The sequence below is a fragment of the Narcine bancroftii genome, chromosome 3, assembly GCF_036971445.1.
Source record: "Narcine bancroftii isolate sNarBan1 chromosome 3, sNarBan1.hap1, whole genome shotgun sequence".
Lineage (NCBI taxonomy): Eukaryota > Metazoa > Chordata > Chondrichthyes > Torpediniformes > Narcinidae > Narcine > Narcine bancroftii.
In genome coordinates, this window is record NC_091471.1 from 132,410,271 (window position 1) to 132,427,856 (window position 17,586).

General features: G+C 42.7%; 1 protein-coding gene across 17 annotated transcripts in view; it reads left to right on the forward strand.

Annotated features, from left to right (window-relative positions):
- prom1a (prominin 1a) overlaps positions 1–17,586 on the forward strand; it is a 239,385-nt gene that overhangs the window by 40,765 nt on the left and 181,034 nt on the right. The window contains exon 1 of one of the 17 annotated variants that reach the window (XM_069925146.1): positions 3,326–3,480. The exons of the other annotated variants lie outside the window; for them this stretch is intronic. The gene's annotated coding sequence lies outside the window, so the exon portion shown is untranslated. Of the gene's footprint in view, positions 1–3,325; positions 3,481–17,586 lie in introns of those variants that run through there. 17 annotated transcript variants of the gene reach the window in all.

Consider the following 17,586-nt stretch of genomic DNA (forward strand, 5'->3'; position numbering starts at 1 on the left):
ACGATCAGAAGCCTCCACCACTCGCAGAACCCTCTTGCATCCCAGTTCCATTACCTGGTACTCCTTCATCCAGACTCGGCCAGTCTCCAGCACTCTGAAGCCTGGTGAAAGTCCCTTGACAGCATTCGCTAGTAGCTCACAGCTTGCGTGGGTTTCTCACCTCAAGTCACCAAGAGCTGATATAAATGCTGCCTGTGTGTTATTCAGCCTCAGAGCCACTGATTAGTCCGCCGTCATGGTCATTATCTAATGGATCATCTTTTCTGATCCCCCTTCTCAAACAGGGTGGGTGGGGAATGATCTCCGTTTTCTGGTGCCCTGCACCAGTCCTCTGCCTCCCTGTAGTTTGCAAACCCTTGTGCTCAGGCACTGCCATCTTGGGCCCACATCCCACGGACACAGGATTTTAAAATAAAACACTGTCTGCTCCTTTAACATACCTTTGCGAAGCCAACGGGAGTTGGACTGGGCAGATGGACTCTGGAGTAGTGCTGTGTCTCTGCTCCCTGCTCTCCATGGGATTCTGGGGTGGGACCCATCTTTTTTTAGGATGGATGGGCTTCATTTTAATATAACAGAAACCATTGTTCTGATGGGATGTGGTGTTGTAGAGGGGATGAGTGGGTGGTTTGAACTGAATTGGTGGGTGGAGGTACACCATGTAATAGTGGGAAAAGGTAATCAGGTAGAACAAGGAATTAGAGTGTCAGTTTACTGTCTTCTAATGCTGTCCAGTTTCTATTCTTATTCAAGGAACCAAAGTCAAAAATTATTCTGGAATGCGTGTGAGTAAATATTAGCTTTATTGAGTAGAATGTGTGAACTTCAAGTTTGGAAAGCTGTGAGTTTTCGATTTCAGTAAAGGGCAGAGGAGGTCATGCTGCAACTGTACAAGATACTGGTGAGGATGCACCTGAGTACTGTGTTCAGTTCTGGTCTCCATACTTGAACGATATACTGGCCTTGGAGGGAGTCGAGAGAAGGTTCACCAGGTTGATCATGGAGATGAGGGGGTTGACCTACGAGGAGAAACTAAATTGTCTGGGATTATACTCATTCGAATTCAGAAGAATGAGAGGAGATCTTTTAGAAACATATACAATTATGAAAGGGATAGAAAAGATAGAGGCAGGAAAATTGTTTTCACTGGTAGGTGACACCAGAACTATGGGGATACAACCTCAAGATTCAGGGGAGTAGATTGAAGATGGAGATGAGAAAAACTGTTTTACCCAGAGAGTAGTGAATCTGTGGAATTCTCTACCCAGGGAAGCAGCTGAGGCTACTTCCTTAACATATTTAAGGTTTAGTTAGATAGATTTTTACATAAAAAAGGAATCAAGGGTATGGGGAAAAGGCAAGTAGGTGGAGTTGAGTCAACTATCAGATCAGTCATGATCTTATTGAATGGCAGAGCAGGCCCGACAGTCTGAATGGCCTACACCTGCTCCTATTTCTTATGTTCTTATGAATTGGTTCTGGGTACTCTAAACTATTTGGGGGAATAATGTTTGGAGAAGATGACCTGGGGTAATGAGGTTAAAATCAATGCTTAGTTGAAAAGCAAGAAGAAAACTTTTGTATTTCTGGGTGTAGTCTGTCTGGGGCCAAATATCAAAAGATGCCTGCAATAGCAAATCTGCAGAGCAATTCCAGAAAGGTAAGATGGTTTCAAAGGATGACTCGGAGAGTAAAGGACAAAGTTGTTTTAAAATGGATTGAAAAGAAACTCATTTTTTGGTATGCTTCTCATCCTTTTGATAGAAGAGACATCGTTGGATTGAATTACGGCAAATGAGCTATGCATCAATGGGAGAACTTGTGCAAGAAGGAGCAGGTTTTGTTAAAAGATTGCGGTCCTGCATTACAATGTACAAGGAGGAGTGTACATGACTAGAGTCTGCACAACTCTTTGCAAAAGCAATCCAGCTGGTTCTACTCCAGCCCTTTCAAGATTTCATTATTGACATAATTTGTTAACTTTTGCCTGCAATAAAGGCACACATAGGTGTCACGAGCATTGCTTGGCATTCTATCAGCAAGTGAAAGAGAAGCAGAGACATCCCTTTGAAGACACTGTGGATTTACCTTCAGTGTTCCCCCTATCTGTGCACCTGCACAACTTCATTGATGAATCTGATCTCCCAGAATCTCCGACATGATCAGAAGGGTTTCAGCAACCGAGGTCCTTATGGGACTCTTGTTGCCAACAGCACCCTCACAAATTGATCATGATACCTGTTTTCTAAGAGCCAGTTGCCTTTGTGGGTCCTTCAGGTGAGCCCTTCCCTGCCTTGGTCATCTTCCCTACAAGTCCCCCTCCTCAGCTCCCCTTTCTCATTGGGCAAATGATCTCCCATTTCTGTTGCAACTGTGCTGGTTTTTTTTTCACCCACCACCCCTTTCCCCCCCCCCCCCCACCTCCCCGTTCTCAGAGCCCAAAGTTCCACATAGTCCACTGCAAAACATGAGCTCCGCTATCTTGGCCGGACCTCCGTGGTTTCAAAAAAAGTTCAAAACATTTGGCCCCTTTAACAGGCTATTTAAACCCTGCATGGGGCCAGTGGCGTAACTGGGTAGTAGGACTCCAGAAAGGAGTTCTGTTTTTCTTCTTGCCACTCTCCATGAGGCAAGAAGGCAAAGGTAACAGCCATTACAGGAGTACTACGATCTTTCCCCATAGCCTGTAATCTTCCTTTCAAGATCTTAGCCTTGAACATCGCATTTTAATATTCTGCTAACCCCACCCCGCCATACTGTAATCACTTGCTGTTACTTTTACGCAAAGATTCTTTTTCTGCTGGTCACTTTTGTTTGTTAATTGCCTTCATATGAAGCCTTTTTTGCCTTTGGGATTAAGGCTAAGTTTGTTTCAATATAGCCTGCCAGACATGACAGGATTTAAAAATTCCTTTTCAATCTTCTCTGTTCTGCAAACATCTCCAGTTTACTGTCATAACAAAATTGTCCGTCCTGGGAACCATTGAAGAAAACCTTTTTTACATCTTCTAATATCTTTTCCTTGAGTGCCCTGCACAATGCATCATTAACCCCCTAATTCTGGTACTGTGACTCTACGATGAAGTCCAGGATCCTGTAGATTTGTTGAAACTTTGTTCCAAATGCCCCATGACTCAACACTTTATGCATTTTTCGTCCCAAATCTGTGGTTTTAGTTACTCTTACGATTGAAATGCAACACTTTTTTCTGCATTAAATTGTTGCATGTTTTCCCTTTCTGTGGGGCTGTCAATTGTTCTCTCAAAATTTGTTTCTATTCTCTTAGTTCACTGCACTGTTGGGTCCTATTTTTTTTAAAAATAGGACAAGGGCGAGGAAAAATCTGGAGTAAAGTAAAACTCCCATCATTCTGGTGGCATAACATGGGAGCTGCTGGTGCCATACTGCCAGATCTACTGTAATATCAGATGCCAGTTTATTACTGCTTCAACATCTATAGCAAGATTTTTGGTGAAGTTTGTAAGTATCAAAGAAGTGTGGCCAAAAGAATTGGCAAGGTTAAAGGGATTGTTGGGAACTCTGGGTCTGGCAATTGATCAGGGAGTACTGGGAACTGGGGCAACAGCAAGTGGAGAGTACAAATATTATCTGGTGAGCCAGGTAGCAAATATTTATGTTGTTTGAAAGCTGGAGGAAACTGAACTTCCACAGAAAATGACAGGACCTGGCCAGGATTAAGCAGAACCATGATTGATTTTTTTAAAAAGTGGAACAGTTGGTGAATTTTAAAGAACAGGTGTTTCTGGTGCAGGTCAGGTAGACTTCCACTTGGGGAAAGGTATGGGAACCTAAAGCCAGCATTACTTGGATTAAGAATAAAAGAGGAAAAAAACATGTATAATTCATGTTAGATGATAAATTGAATGTAGTGAGCTGAGAGGGGAAATAAAAAGGAAAACAATGTGCAGGAGTGAATAGCTGTTGAAACAAGAGAAAAGATCTTTGTATGTGTCACAAAATTTGTTTTGTAACTCAAAACGGTCAACCAGTTTACCTATCTCGGCTGCACCATTTCATCAGATGCAAGGATTGACAACGAGATAGACACAGACTCGCCAAGGCAAATAGCGCCTTTGGAAGACTACACAAAAGAGTCTGGAAAAACAACCAACTGAAAAACCTCACAAAGATAAGCGTATACAGAGCCGTTGTCATACCCACACTCCTGTTCGGCTCCGAATCATGGGTCCTCTACCGGCATCACCTATGGCTCCTAGAACGCTTCCACCAGCATTGTCTCCGCTCCATCGTCAAAATTCATTGGAGCGACTTCATCCCTAACATCGAAGTAGTCGAGATGGCAGAGGCCGACAGTATCGAGTCCACGCTGCTGAAGATCCAGCTGCGTTGGGTGGGTCACGTCTCCAGAATGGAGGACCTTCGCCTTCCCAAGATCGTGTTATATGGCGAGCTCTCCACTGGCCACCGTGACAGAGGTGCACCAAAGAAAAGGTACAAGGACTGCCTAAAGAAATCTCTTGGTGCCTGCCACATTGACCACCGCCAGTGGGCTGATATCGCCTCAAACCGTGCATCTTGGCGCCTCACAGTTCGGCGGGCAGCAACCTCCTTCGAAGAAGACCGCAGAGCCCGCCTCACTGACAAAAGACAAAGGAGGAAAAACCCAACACCCAACCCCAACCAACCAATTTTCCCCTGCAACCGTGTCTGCCTGTCCCGCATCGGACTTGTCAGCCACAATCGAGCCTGCAGCTGACGTGGACATTTACCCCCTCCATAAATCTTCGTCCGCGAAGCCAAGCCAAAGATTGTGCAATGTAGGTGGGAAAAAATTGCTGTAACTTACATTCCTGTAAAAAGACAAAAAAAAATTCAATAAATTTGTGCAAAATAGAAAGTGAGGTGGAGTCTGTGGTTCATTGTTCATTCAGAAATCTGTTGGTGGAGGGGAAGAAGCTGTTTTTGTTCCATTGGGTGTTTGTCTTCAGGCTCCTGTACTTCCTTCCTGATGACACCAGTGAGAAGAGGACATGGCTTGATGTGTTACGTCCCTAGAGGACCCATAAACACATAGAAATAGATATTCACAAAGATAAATGGTTACTTAAACAAAAGTTGCTTTTAATTATCTTTAAACATGAAAACAGAATCACACTTTACTTATCACTATTGACTTAACTAACCTAACTTAACCCCCTTCTAATTCTAAGCGCACGTGTATGTCATGTGTGTGTAAGTTCAGAAAAGTTATTTGGTTCACAGTCCAATCTCACTTCTCATTCCTCCAAGTTCACTGGTTGCAGGCAATTCTTATACTGTGCACAGAATTTAACATTTGTAAAGTTCACATTTGAAAGGTAAATGGTTGCAGCTCAGGAAGTTTGTTGTCGGTTTTCAGAGAGATTTGTTGTTCCAGGACATCACAACTGATGTACTTCATCAGCCACTCCAGTGTCTTGCTGACAAGACTTGCCCCTTCAGGGTTCTCCAGATGATAACCTCTTTCTTTCAGGTCACCACAGAGTTCCTTTTTGTTTACTTTATTCCAAGTGAAACATTAGACAGCCAGTCCTCTTGCATGAACCACAAAGGCTTTGACCAGGTCGTCCTTCAAATGAATGCGCTCTCTTGCTCACACGCGTGCTCTCTTTCTCTCTTTGAGAAAGCCTGTTTGATTCTCTGCTTGCAAAACCACATGACCCACTTAGAACAGCAAGTTCTCCTTCAGTTTGTCTGTGGTTCTGACAAGGTCTTTCATCTGTTGTCTTTTGTAAACAATCAATTAGTGAAGTCTCTTTTGGAGAGAGACTTCAAAGCTCTTGCAAAGACTGTTGGCCCCAATGGGACAGAGCTCCAGTATTTTAAATAAGATCTGTTTTAAAGTGTTTGTATGTAACCTACTCCAACAAACCTTTCCCAATTTATCTTCCAAAATCATAACTATATACTATGACACAGATGACAGAAGCTGCCTAATGTAGATGTCCTTAATGGAGCAAAAACTAATACGTGTGATAGCGCTGGCTGAATTCACAACTTTCAGTAGCTTTTTCCTGTCTTGTCCATTGACACCTTCACACCAGGCAGTTAATCAACCAGTTGGAATGTTCTCCACCGTATAAATTTGCAAGAGTCCTTGGTGACATCAAATCCTCAAAATGCTTCATAAAGTATTGCAGCTGGCAAGCCACCTTCATGATTGCATTAACATGGATGCCCTAGGACAGATCTTCAGAAATGTTGTCACCCCAGGAATTTCAAGTTTTTTTTAGCCTTTCCATTGCTGACCACTTGATGAGGACTGGTTTGTGTTCTTCTTATTTCCCCTTCCTGAAGTCTACCATCAGTTCTTGTTTTGCCAACATTGAGTGCAAAGTTGTTTTTGTCACTCCACTAAACTAGCTAATCTTTCTCACTCCTATATGCTTTTTCAGCATGTCTATGGCTCCGACAAGATCTTTCATCTGTTGTGATTCTGCCAACAACCATGAAGTCATCGACAATTTGTAGATGGCATTTGAATTGTGCTGAGCGACACAGACATGGGTGCAGAAAGTAAAGCAGTGGGCAAAGAATGCATCCTTGAGTTGTGCCTGTGTTGGTTGTCAGTGACAAGGGGGACATTGTTACCAATCTGTACTGAATATAGTCTTCCAATGAGGACATCCGGGATCCAATTGCAGAGGCCCAGATTGAGAAGTTTGCTGACCAGAACTGATGGGGTGATGGTGTTGTAAGCTGAGCTGTAATCAATGAAAATCAGCCTGATATATGTGTTGCTATTGTCAAGGTGATCCAAGGCTCAGCAGAGAGCCAATAAGATGGCATCTGCTGTGGAGAGATTGTGGTGGTAAGCAAATTGCAGTGCTTCCAGATATTGGGTCAAATTCATTCTGGCCATTACCAACCTCTAATTGTTTAATTACAATGGATGTGAGTGCAACTGGGTGATAGTCATTGAGGCAGCTTACACTGTTCTTCCGGAGCACCAATTTGATTGCCCATTTGAAGCACATGGGAATCTCTGACTGCAGCAATAAGATATTGAAAATGTCCGTGAACACTTCAGCTTCCATCGGTTTGTAAATAATAGGATGGTTGCAAGAGGAGTGATCCAAGAAGAGATGCTACGCAGAGCTGGAATTCTAATTGAGTTTTGTTATTGGTCTTTCTTCTCAACTGCTGAGATTTTTGTTGCATTTTCTTTTGTGGTATAGGGATAATATGTAATTATTTTGAGGTTTATGGAGCAAAAAGTAAACATATTCCAAGTCTGGATGGGATTTGTCCTTGGTTGCAAAGAAAAATGTGTGGAGATTGCTCAGTCATGGTATAATCTCTCTGTTCAGTGGCAGTACTGGGGACTGTAAAATTACAAATGAGGCACATGCTTCATACAATTCTTCAAAAATAGAAGAGATTGTATGCATTTTCAGATGTTATTTTGATAAAGCTGGATTTTATTGTCTATCCACCATCATGCAGGATAATACAATTGCGATCAATTGAACTAAATGTTGAAACACAATGCTGGAGAAACTCAGCAGGTCAAACTGTACTTCATAATGCTAAGATAAAGATACAACACCAATGTTCGGGCTTGAGCCCTTTATCAAGATATGGAAAATTGGAGGGGAGGATGGATAGAGGGAGCAGCGTGGTCCCAAAGGCAGGAGGTAACAGGTGGATGAGGGAGGGCACACCAGTAAGCAGGGGGAGGAGGGATGGCTTTGTGAATGGAGAGCAAAGGGAGTGGAGAGCTGGTGAAAAGGGAAAGGGAAGGGAGGTAAAACAGAATCAGCTTGCAGAAACTGTAGAAATTTGTCAATGTCATCCGGTTGGAGAGTAGCCAGATGGAAAGTCAAGTGTTGTTCCTCCAATTTCGGTTGGTCTTAGTACATGAGGCCATAGACAAGCATGTTGCCATAGGAGTGGGGTGCAAATTTAAAATAGTTGGCCATTGGGAGAACCCTGTCACTGATGCAGACAGAGCAAAGGTGCTCAGCGAAGTGATCTGCTAGCCTGCGCCCAAGTCCCTTTAATGTAGAGAAGGCCACAAAGGGAACACCAGATACAGTGGATCATTCACTTGAAAGGACTATTTTGGGCCCCGAATAGTGGTGAGGGAGGAGGAGCAAGTGTGACAGTTCCTGCAGTCACGGGGAAGTTGGGGGGGAGGTGCGGCAATTGGGGAGGGATGAATGGACGAGGGAGTCGTGGAGCGAATGGTTCTTGTGGAAGGCAGAGGGGGAAGCAGTGGCATCACTAAGCTTGGTGTCACGACTCCCCCTCCCCTCCCCCTCACACACATGTACCAGAACATACAGAATTCTTAATTTTTTTTGTACTAGTGTAAATCATAATTCCCATATAGCACTGCATGTAATGGCAATAATAGTGAGATAAACAACTAGCAATTTACACCTTTAAATTATAGTATATGCAGTCTAAATGTAAAAAAGAAATTAGCAATATTTGAAAAAAATATATAGTTGTAAAAATATTAAATGTGACATAGTTGTAAATTCTTTAAATGTAATATTTATTAGATTATATGAATACTAACAACAAAAATGTTTTGTTAAATTTTTCTACATTGAATTACAACATTAGTAGGTACATTATTAGAAACTGAGTGGATATTTTTTGATATTTCTTTTTCCTTTAATTACTTCATTCATAAAAAGAGTTAGTGATTATAAATATTGTAGCTAAAACACCAGAAAATTTGACAAAAGAAGCGACTAGAAAAACACCAGCAGCAACAAAAATAACAGCGTGTGCTTGTAGCGCGTGCAGACAAAACCATGTGATTCGAAGCACCATTTTAATTGAGTAATAATGACAACTCTTACTGGAGCGCATTAGAAAGTTCAATAATTAAATTAGCGTAAAGTTTTAGCCCTGAAGATATATTGACACATGTAAGTTGGGCTTATGAAAAATGTTTTTATTGTTAAATTTCTGCTGAAACACTGCACAAAAATTTTATAGACAATTATTTTAGTTTTGCCCCCTCTGATGGTGTCCCGGGTAAACTTATACCTCTCACTTTGTTCGTTTTAGATTGGTCACAGTTTTCGAGCTACCGAAAGAAAATAGACACACACACCGAGAGCACTTCAGTTTATAGAAGTCTTTATTACTAAATCTAAAGCTGAATTCACACTACAATATGCAAGCCCTTCCCAATTATACTTATCAATGCCTGGACTGGTCCCAACTGCCAAAGCGAGGTGACGACTGCACACTTGTAGTAGGTTGTCGGGGCGCCAGTAGCAGCTTCTTCACCTCCCTGGACCGGGACGTTGGTTTGGAATCTTGAAGTTCTTCTTCTTGCTGAGAGATGTTGCCACCTCTTGGAGAGTCTCAAACTTCAGCAGTGGGACCATGGCTTATATTACCCAAAAGTTGTTTACTTCAGATCTTATCTTTAATTATCTTCAAGGTCTCCTGTGACCAACAAAAGACAACTGCATCTCTTGCCTTCATGGTGGAAGTTGGATAATGTCTACTGATTCATATGCACCCCTGGGCCCCATAGTGTAAATTTAGATAATGTCTTCCTATTCAACTTCATCCTGGGCCCCATGTGGAATTTAGATGTGTCTACTAAATATGCATCCTGGGCCCCATGGTGGAATTTAGATTATGTCTTCTGATGCAACTGCATCCCTTCTTGCATAAGCTGGTCTAAATCCTCCATCACAGATGGTATCACCTGGTGTGGTCTGCATCTCCCACCCCTCCCCCCCCCCCCCCCCCCCCGAGACACCAGTGAGGGGAAAATATACCTAGTAGTGGCATCATGTTTGAGATTGCGAAAATTATCGAATGTGTTGGATGTGGAGGCTGGTGGAATGGTATGTAAGGACAAGGAAAATCCTGTGTTTATTACATCTGGGAGCAGAGGGGGCCAGGGCAGATGAACAGGAAATGCGGATAAGGGCTGAGTTTATGGTTGTTGGGGGAGAAGCTATCTTTCAGGAAGAAAGTGGACATTTCAGATGATTTGGACTGGAAGGATCACCCAAGGGAACCAAAGGATCATGCCTGGATGATGTGGCTTCAAAGTGGTGAATAACAGTAAATGATGTTTCAAAATGAAACATGCCCTCTTGGTCATCCCCTGAAGTTGAGTGCTGATTATTGTTTTTTATTTATCATTTAAGCCATAAGCTACAGTTGCAGAAATAGGCTATTCATCCCATGGTGTCTTCACCATTTAATCATGAGCTGATCCATTTTACCCACTAAGCATCACTACCTGGCTTTCTCCCTATAACCTTTGATTCCCTGGCTAATCAAGGACCTATCAATCTCTGCCTTAAATACACCCTATGACAGCCTCAATAACAGCCTGTGCCAACAGATTTACCAGCCTCTGGCTAAACAAATTCCTCCATATCTCTGTTCCAAATGGACGCCCTTCAACCCTGAAGTTGTGGCTTCTTGTCCTAGACTCTCCCACCTTGGGAAACAACCTTTCTCCGTCAACTCTGCCCATACCTTTCAACATTTGAAATGTTTTGATGAGATTATCCTCAATTTCAATGAATGTAGGCCAAGAGCTGTCAAACACTCCTCATATTGTTACCCTTTCATTCTTAGAATCATTCTTGAGAATATCCTTTGAACTGTCCAACATCAGCACATCCTTTCTTAATTAAGAATCCTAGAACTGCTCACAATTCTCCAGAGGTCTCAAAATCACATCCCTGCTCTTGTATTCTATTCCTCTTGAAAGGAATGCCAGTATTCCCTTTGCCTTCTTCACCACCAACTCAATATGCAGGTTTACCTTCAGACTATCCTCCATGAGGACTCTCAGGTCCCTTTGCATCTGGGTATTTTCTATTTGTCTACTTGTTTATTTTTTTCACACTAAAGTCCACTTTCTGACATTGTGTTTCATTTGCCACTTCTCTGTCGAAGTCCTCCTGCAGCCTCCCTGTTTTCTCATCACTACTTGCTCCTCCTCCTACATTTGTACAATTTGCAAACTTGGCCACAATTCCATTCATTTCATAAATCTAAATCATTAATGCACAACATAAAATGCAGTGGCCTCAAACACTGACCCCTAATGAACACTACTGCAAGGGGTAGCCAACCAAAATGATTCCTGTATTTCAACCCTCTGCTTCCTGTCAGTTAGTCATTGCTCTACTTATGCTAGTCTGTTTTCTGTAATACCATGGGTTCTGATCTTGTTAAGTAGTCTCATGTGCAACACCTTGTCAAAGGCCTTATGAAAATACAAAATACGCAATATCCATTGCATCTCCTCTATCTACCCTGCTTGTCACTTCTTCAAGGAATTCCAGTAGGAAACCATGCTGACTTCGACCTAACTTGTCCTATGCCTCTAAGTACAGTACTTCAAAATCTCATCCTTGACAATCGAAGCCTATATATTCCCAACTGCTGATGTTAGCCTAACTGGTCGAAATTTCCTTTCTGCTATCTCCCTCCCTTCTTGAATGGTGGGGTGACATTTGTGATTCTTGCAGTCTTCTGGGACAATACCAATCTATTGATTCCCGAAACCTCATTAATAATGCCTCCACAATCTCTACTGCTACTCCTTTTCAAAACAGAGGTTGCAATCCATCTGGTTTGGGTGATTTATCTACCCCTAGTCCAATTCTGCATACTGAGCACCTTCTTCCTTGAAATAGTAATTACACTTACTTCCTCTTGCTGATTGATGCCCTTTGACATGTGGCACACTGCTAATGTCTTCCACAGTATGTCATCTCCTCGTCTCCCATTATTATTTCTCCAACTTTATTTTCTAGTGCCTCTCATTTACACTTTACTGGTATTTGAAGTTTTTGTATCCTCTTTGTTTATTATTTCCTAGCCTAATTTCATACTACATCTTTTCCCTCCTTTTGAGTTTTTTTTAGTTGCCATCTGCAAATTTTATATCTTCCCACTAATGTTGCTTCTTGTATGCCCTCTTTTGATTTCCGTTGGCTTTGACATCCTTGTCAGCCACAGTTGCAATATTATTCCTTTTTTAATATTTTATTCATAATTTTAATATAATTAACAATTAACAATAATACCAAATGTAAAGCATTAAAAAAAAATCTCCCTCCATCCCCTCTCCTCTATATAATTCCTATTAAACAGAGAAAGAATGAAAATTTAAAAAAGCATCCCATTGTCAGTGCATGCAATAAATCACGGAGACACGATAATACCACAGTGTTGAAATCTTTAGAGGTCTACCGGCTAGCCAGCAGCAATTGTAACTCTATTTTGGCAATATTGAGGTATCTATATGCTCTAAATAAGGCTGCCATGATTTTAGTAGGGTGTTATATCCCTTGCTAAGACTGTATGTAACCTTTTTAAGTCTGATGCAACTATTCATCTCCGAAGACCACCTTTCCATGTAATATCTGCACCAACACCTCCTCCCTCAACACAGTCAGAGGTCCCAAACTGATTGGAGTCAAATTTCCATGTTACCACTATGCATTTCCTGGCCACACAAGTCAATTTCTGTGAATTTAATTTGAGAATTAGTTAGTAATCTACCAACTATGGTAAAGTTCCCCTGAAAACAAAGATCTGGGCCTACAGGGAAGGTGACTCCCATGATCTTAGTTCAGATATCACAGAGGTTATACCAGAAGGGCCTCACCTTTGTGCAAAGCAAGGTAGAATGTAAAAAGGAACTATCCTCTATACCACACCTAAAAGACATCTCTGATATTTCAGGTTTATATATGTGTAATTTCTGTGGGGTGAGGTACAGATAATGGAGAAAATTATAATGGATAAATCTATACCCGGCATTGAAAGTAGCCGACACACTTCCCTGACACAAATCTGACCAGAGTTGTTCGTCAGTTGTCTAGGTCTGATTCCCATCTCATTCTAGGCTTGTGCAAACCTGGTTTTGGTCTCTCACTCATCAATAAAAAGTGCATTCTAGAAACAAACATATACATTTCCTTCATGGAGTAGTTTCTTTTCAACGAGCCCTGGTAAAGTCATATCAGGGCTCAATTTGGCCCTAAGGAAGGATTGTAACTGATAAAAGGTCTAATTGGACAAGTAATATTTCTTTTTCATCCTTTGTCATCTCTTTCTAATGTTATTCCTTACCAACAGAGCCATGGTACCCACTCTGCTTACCTGCCTATCCATTTAATATACAATGTATCCTTGGATATTCAGCCCCCAATGTCATCCATTCTTTAGCCACAACCTGTGATAGTCACTGCATCGTATCTGCCAATCTGTTCAAAGTCATCTACTTCATTTCTTCTGTTGCGTGCATTTAAATACAAATCCCTTAGGCCTGTATTTGTTACTTTTTTTTGACTGTGTCCCAGATGCATTACAACTCATCCCAATCCCACTGGCTGAAATTTTGCTCTATCTGCCTGTCCACAATATGCTCCCTACCATCTGTCCTGCCTCCACTTTGGTTTGCTATCTCTCTACATACGTAGTTTGAGACCTCCGCCTCTTCCCCCAAACAACATTAGCAAACCTCCCAGAATGTGTTTGATGGGCTATCTAGGTGTCTAGGATAGAAATTTCCAATTTTTGTCAGTATAGAAAGGAGCCAAATGATGAAGTGGAATAGTGAAAAAAAACTGAGAAAGTCAGCAGGTCAAACGGTACTTTTTTTGTAGCAAAGGTGAAGATACATAACCAGTGTTTTGGGCTTGAGCCCTTCATCAAGGTGTGGGGAACAAGAGATGCCTGAACGGGAGGGGGTGGTGAGGGTGAGAGATGATAGATGGATACCTCAGGAGGGTGGAGAAGTCTAGGCTAGGTGGAGAAAGAAAGGAAGTAGGAACTGGAATAACTAGTTAAGGGGTGGGGGGGGAAGAGAAGCAAACTGATTAGTGGAATGCAGTGAACTCAATGTTTATGACCTGGGTTTGGACAGTGCCCAGAAGAAAAATGAGGTGGTGGTCCTCCAAAATTTCGGTGGTCAGGGTGCGGTAGTGTGAAAGGCTATGGACAGACGTGTGAGCTTGAGAGTGGTGCTTTGCCTGAAAGATCAGTTTGGGACCTCTGACTATGTTGAGGGAGGAGGTGTTGGTGCAAGTATTACACCTCCTACGACCACAGTGGAAGGTGCCGGGGGGGTGATGGGTGGGGAGGGAAGAGTGCACAAGGGAGTCATAGAGGGAGCGGTCCCTATGGAAGGCTGAGAGGGGAGGAGAAGGAAAATGTCTGGTGGTGGGGTCCTGTAGTAAGTACCAGAAATTCTGGTGGATAATGTGTTGGATGCAGAGGCTGGTGGGATGGGAGGTGAGGATGAGGGGGATTCTGAATTTATTGTTTCTAGGGGCAGGGGTGGCTAGGGCAAATGAGGGGGAATGGAGGAGGTGCAGGTGAGGGCCAAGTTAATAGTGGTGGAGGGGAAGCCATGTTTGAGGAAGAAGGCAGACATTTCAGAGGCTCTGGACTAGAAGATGCCATCTTGGGAGCAGATGTGGCTGAGATGGAGAAATTGAGAGAAGGGAATGGTGTCCTTGCAGGTGACAGGGTGTGAGGATGAGTAGTTATGAGAGTTAGAGGGTTTGTAATAAATGCCATCTCCTGAGATGGAGACTGAGAGATCCAGAAAAGGGAGAGTGTGATCAGATGTGTTTGAGGTCCAGGTGGAAATTGGCCGCGAAATTGTTGATCTCATTGTGGGTGCATGAGGCTGCCCCGATGTAGTCGTCGATGTTCCGGAGGAAGAGTTGGGGGAATCTTGCCTGTGAAGGCTTGTTATTTGTACGTAAAGGCACTGTTTGACCTGCTGAGTTTCTCCAGCATTTGTGGTTTTTTTTTCACTTAACCACGGAGTCAAAAGAATTCTGTGTTTTACCAAGTGGAATAGTGGGAGACTTCACAAATACACCAACCAGGCTGCATGGGAAGGCAGGTGAGGTAACACAGGGAATTGTAAAATTGTGCAGGTTTACAGAATGGATGAGGAAAAGTGGGGAGTGTGGGAGAGGGGAATCAAAATGTGGAGGCATCAATGAAGGTAACCAGCATCAATGAAGAAACTCATAACTGATTGAACCCTACATCAGAGTGCTAAAATACATCTTGAGCAGAGAGGCCAGAGTGTATTTGAATTAAATCCCTGAGAATCATGATTGAAACATTTCGAATATGGGATTCCAAAGAATTCAAGACTGGGTGGAAAGTAGATTTACTGGAACGAGGTCGGGGATGAGGGATTTAGCCACAAGGGTTGACTGGAGAAACAATAAGGTTTGAGAGCAAAATTGATGAGGTTGCACAGTATTGTGATTACTTTAAACATGTTAATTAGAAAGAACCTGTTCCTTTCTGCTGAGTTCAGAGAGCAGAGAAGCAGATTTTAATTTTGGACAAAAGCCACTATGAAGGGCAACACTCTTTTAAGAATAGTAGGATCTGGAAATTGTGACCTGTATGTCTCACAGAGATGTACTTGAACAAAAGAATTGAGTGGAAATGCTTAGTCATAAGAGATGAACACTGGAATGGCACAGACTCTGGACCAAGCATAGTCTTGATTCCTTTTATGCTGCAACATTTCTATACCCGGCTTAATCAGTATGGACTTGTATTCACCATTTGAGGTGTGAGTGGAAAATGTTCAAGGAGCTGCTAATGGAGCAAAAAAGTCTTCGGTTTTTCACCATTCAGGACAGGAAGGGCAAAGAAAAAGTCCACTGGCATAGCTGAACTGAAAGACAAAAACTTGTTTTGCAGTTTAAAAAAAAATTTCTGTAGTGGTTCTGAATGGTAAACCATGAATGATATGGTTTGTTTGCCTGATCTGACAATAGGTGACTCATGCATTTGAGCTTCAGGATTGTGTTTTGGCCATAATTAGGAGTTTTAACACAAAGGTGCCCACTTTGTGGTTTTCCAAGTCCTAAACAATTTGAAAAATAAAATTCCTGCCTAACATTTAAAAATAGTTCAAAGCCCATATGGTTTTCAAAGGGGATCTAAACAGTTTGAAAATTCACTTAAGTATAATGCCTCATGCTGAGATAAATGATTGCAGGAGTAAATAATTTTTTTCTTCTAATTGGAAGTTTTGGTGCGAGTTGAAAATTTTTGAAAAGCTCTGACTTGCGTAACTTGATGGAATACTTTTCAATAACTGTGATAAACGTAATTGCCGTGCCAGACTGTATGGGTAAACGTTATGTCCTAGTAATGGTTGACACCTTTTCGGGCCTGGTTTTTGATTTTCCCACCAAGATGGCTGACCAAGCTAGCACTATCCAAGGACTAAACCATTTAATTTCTCGTTATGATGTACCAGAGGAGATTCAGTCTGATAATGACTCGCACTTCTCCGGGAAGGCAATCTGTGATTGGGCAACTGACAACAGTATCTTATGGGTCCACCATATTCCTTATTACCCACAGGCTGCCGGGTTAGTTGAACGAATGAACGGCTTACTGAAGGAACAAATTCGTTTACTGACACCACTGGGGACCCTGAAGGGGTGGTGCCATGTGCTGCAGCAGGCAGTCGACAATTTGAATCATCACCCTTTAATGGGAGGATAAGCATGTCCAAACGATTTGCCGTAGTATTAAACTCCGGCAGCAGCTCTGTGCAGAAAAGGAAAGCAAGGGGTAGAACCTGATCCACATCGTATTTGTGCCATGATAAGGAATGGCGATGATCCTGATGTAATTGATGATTGGGATGGGAATATCTGGAATGATGACAATGGTAATAATGTAGGTATCCCTTGGCATGTGCCTGACGTACTCCCCACTCCACCCACTGTTCACGCCCACCCTGTAAGGCAGTGGACTTTCCAAACAACGAAGATGGAAGAGGGGATGATGTAATTGAAGATATTGAAGGGATAGATGATGTCCCGGCCTCCCAAGTGGACTTGGGAAGGTACCCGAACCCCTGGTTGTTCTCAATGCCCCCCTCCTTCTATGGGATGGCTTGGGCATCCTCCCGTCCATTGGGCAGAGGGCCCTGTGGGCCAAGGTGGGAACAGGGGTCGTGAGCAGTCAATGATACGTGACTTCTCTATAAAAGAACTGGCCACCATTGGAGATCGATTTAGGCAAAAGACGGGAGAAACTCTGGCGCCCTGGCTCCTGCGTGTTTGGGAACAAGGAGGGGGTAATGTATATTTAACCCCTGAGGAATTGTTGGGATTAGGAACATTGACTACTGATATCCAGGTCACTGCTGAGCTACGTGGTAGAAGGAGAGGGGTGGATTACTTACTTGCCACTCTAGGGGATGCCCTGTTACGAGTATACCCGTAACCAGTAGATTGGTATTTACATTTGCAGAACAATTGGGGCACCCCAGAGGAAGGTATTGCAGTAATTTTTCAACAGGCCCTGGCCTCTGCCTTGTATGCAGGGCGTTTGAGGCTGTGGGTACATGGGGGGGAGCCCTGACGAAGAGATATTCACGGTCGGAATGCATACCCGATTGGTTCGTTCCGCCCAACCCACTGTACGGGGACTGGTTCTGTCCGTAACTAGTCCGCTAATTGGGCACTCTGAGTCTGAGGCGGTGCACGCCTTATCTGGGTTTCGAGAATTAGAGTTGGGAGGTAAAATCCACTCACGTCAACCCAGGTT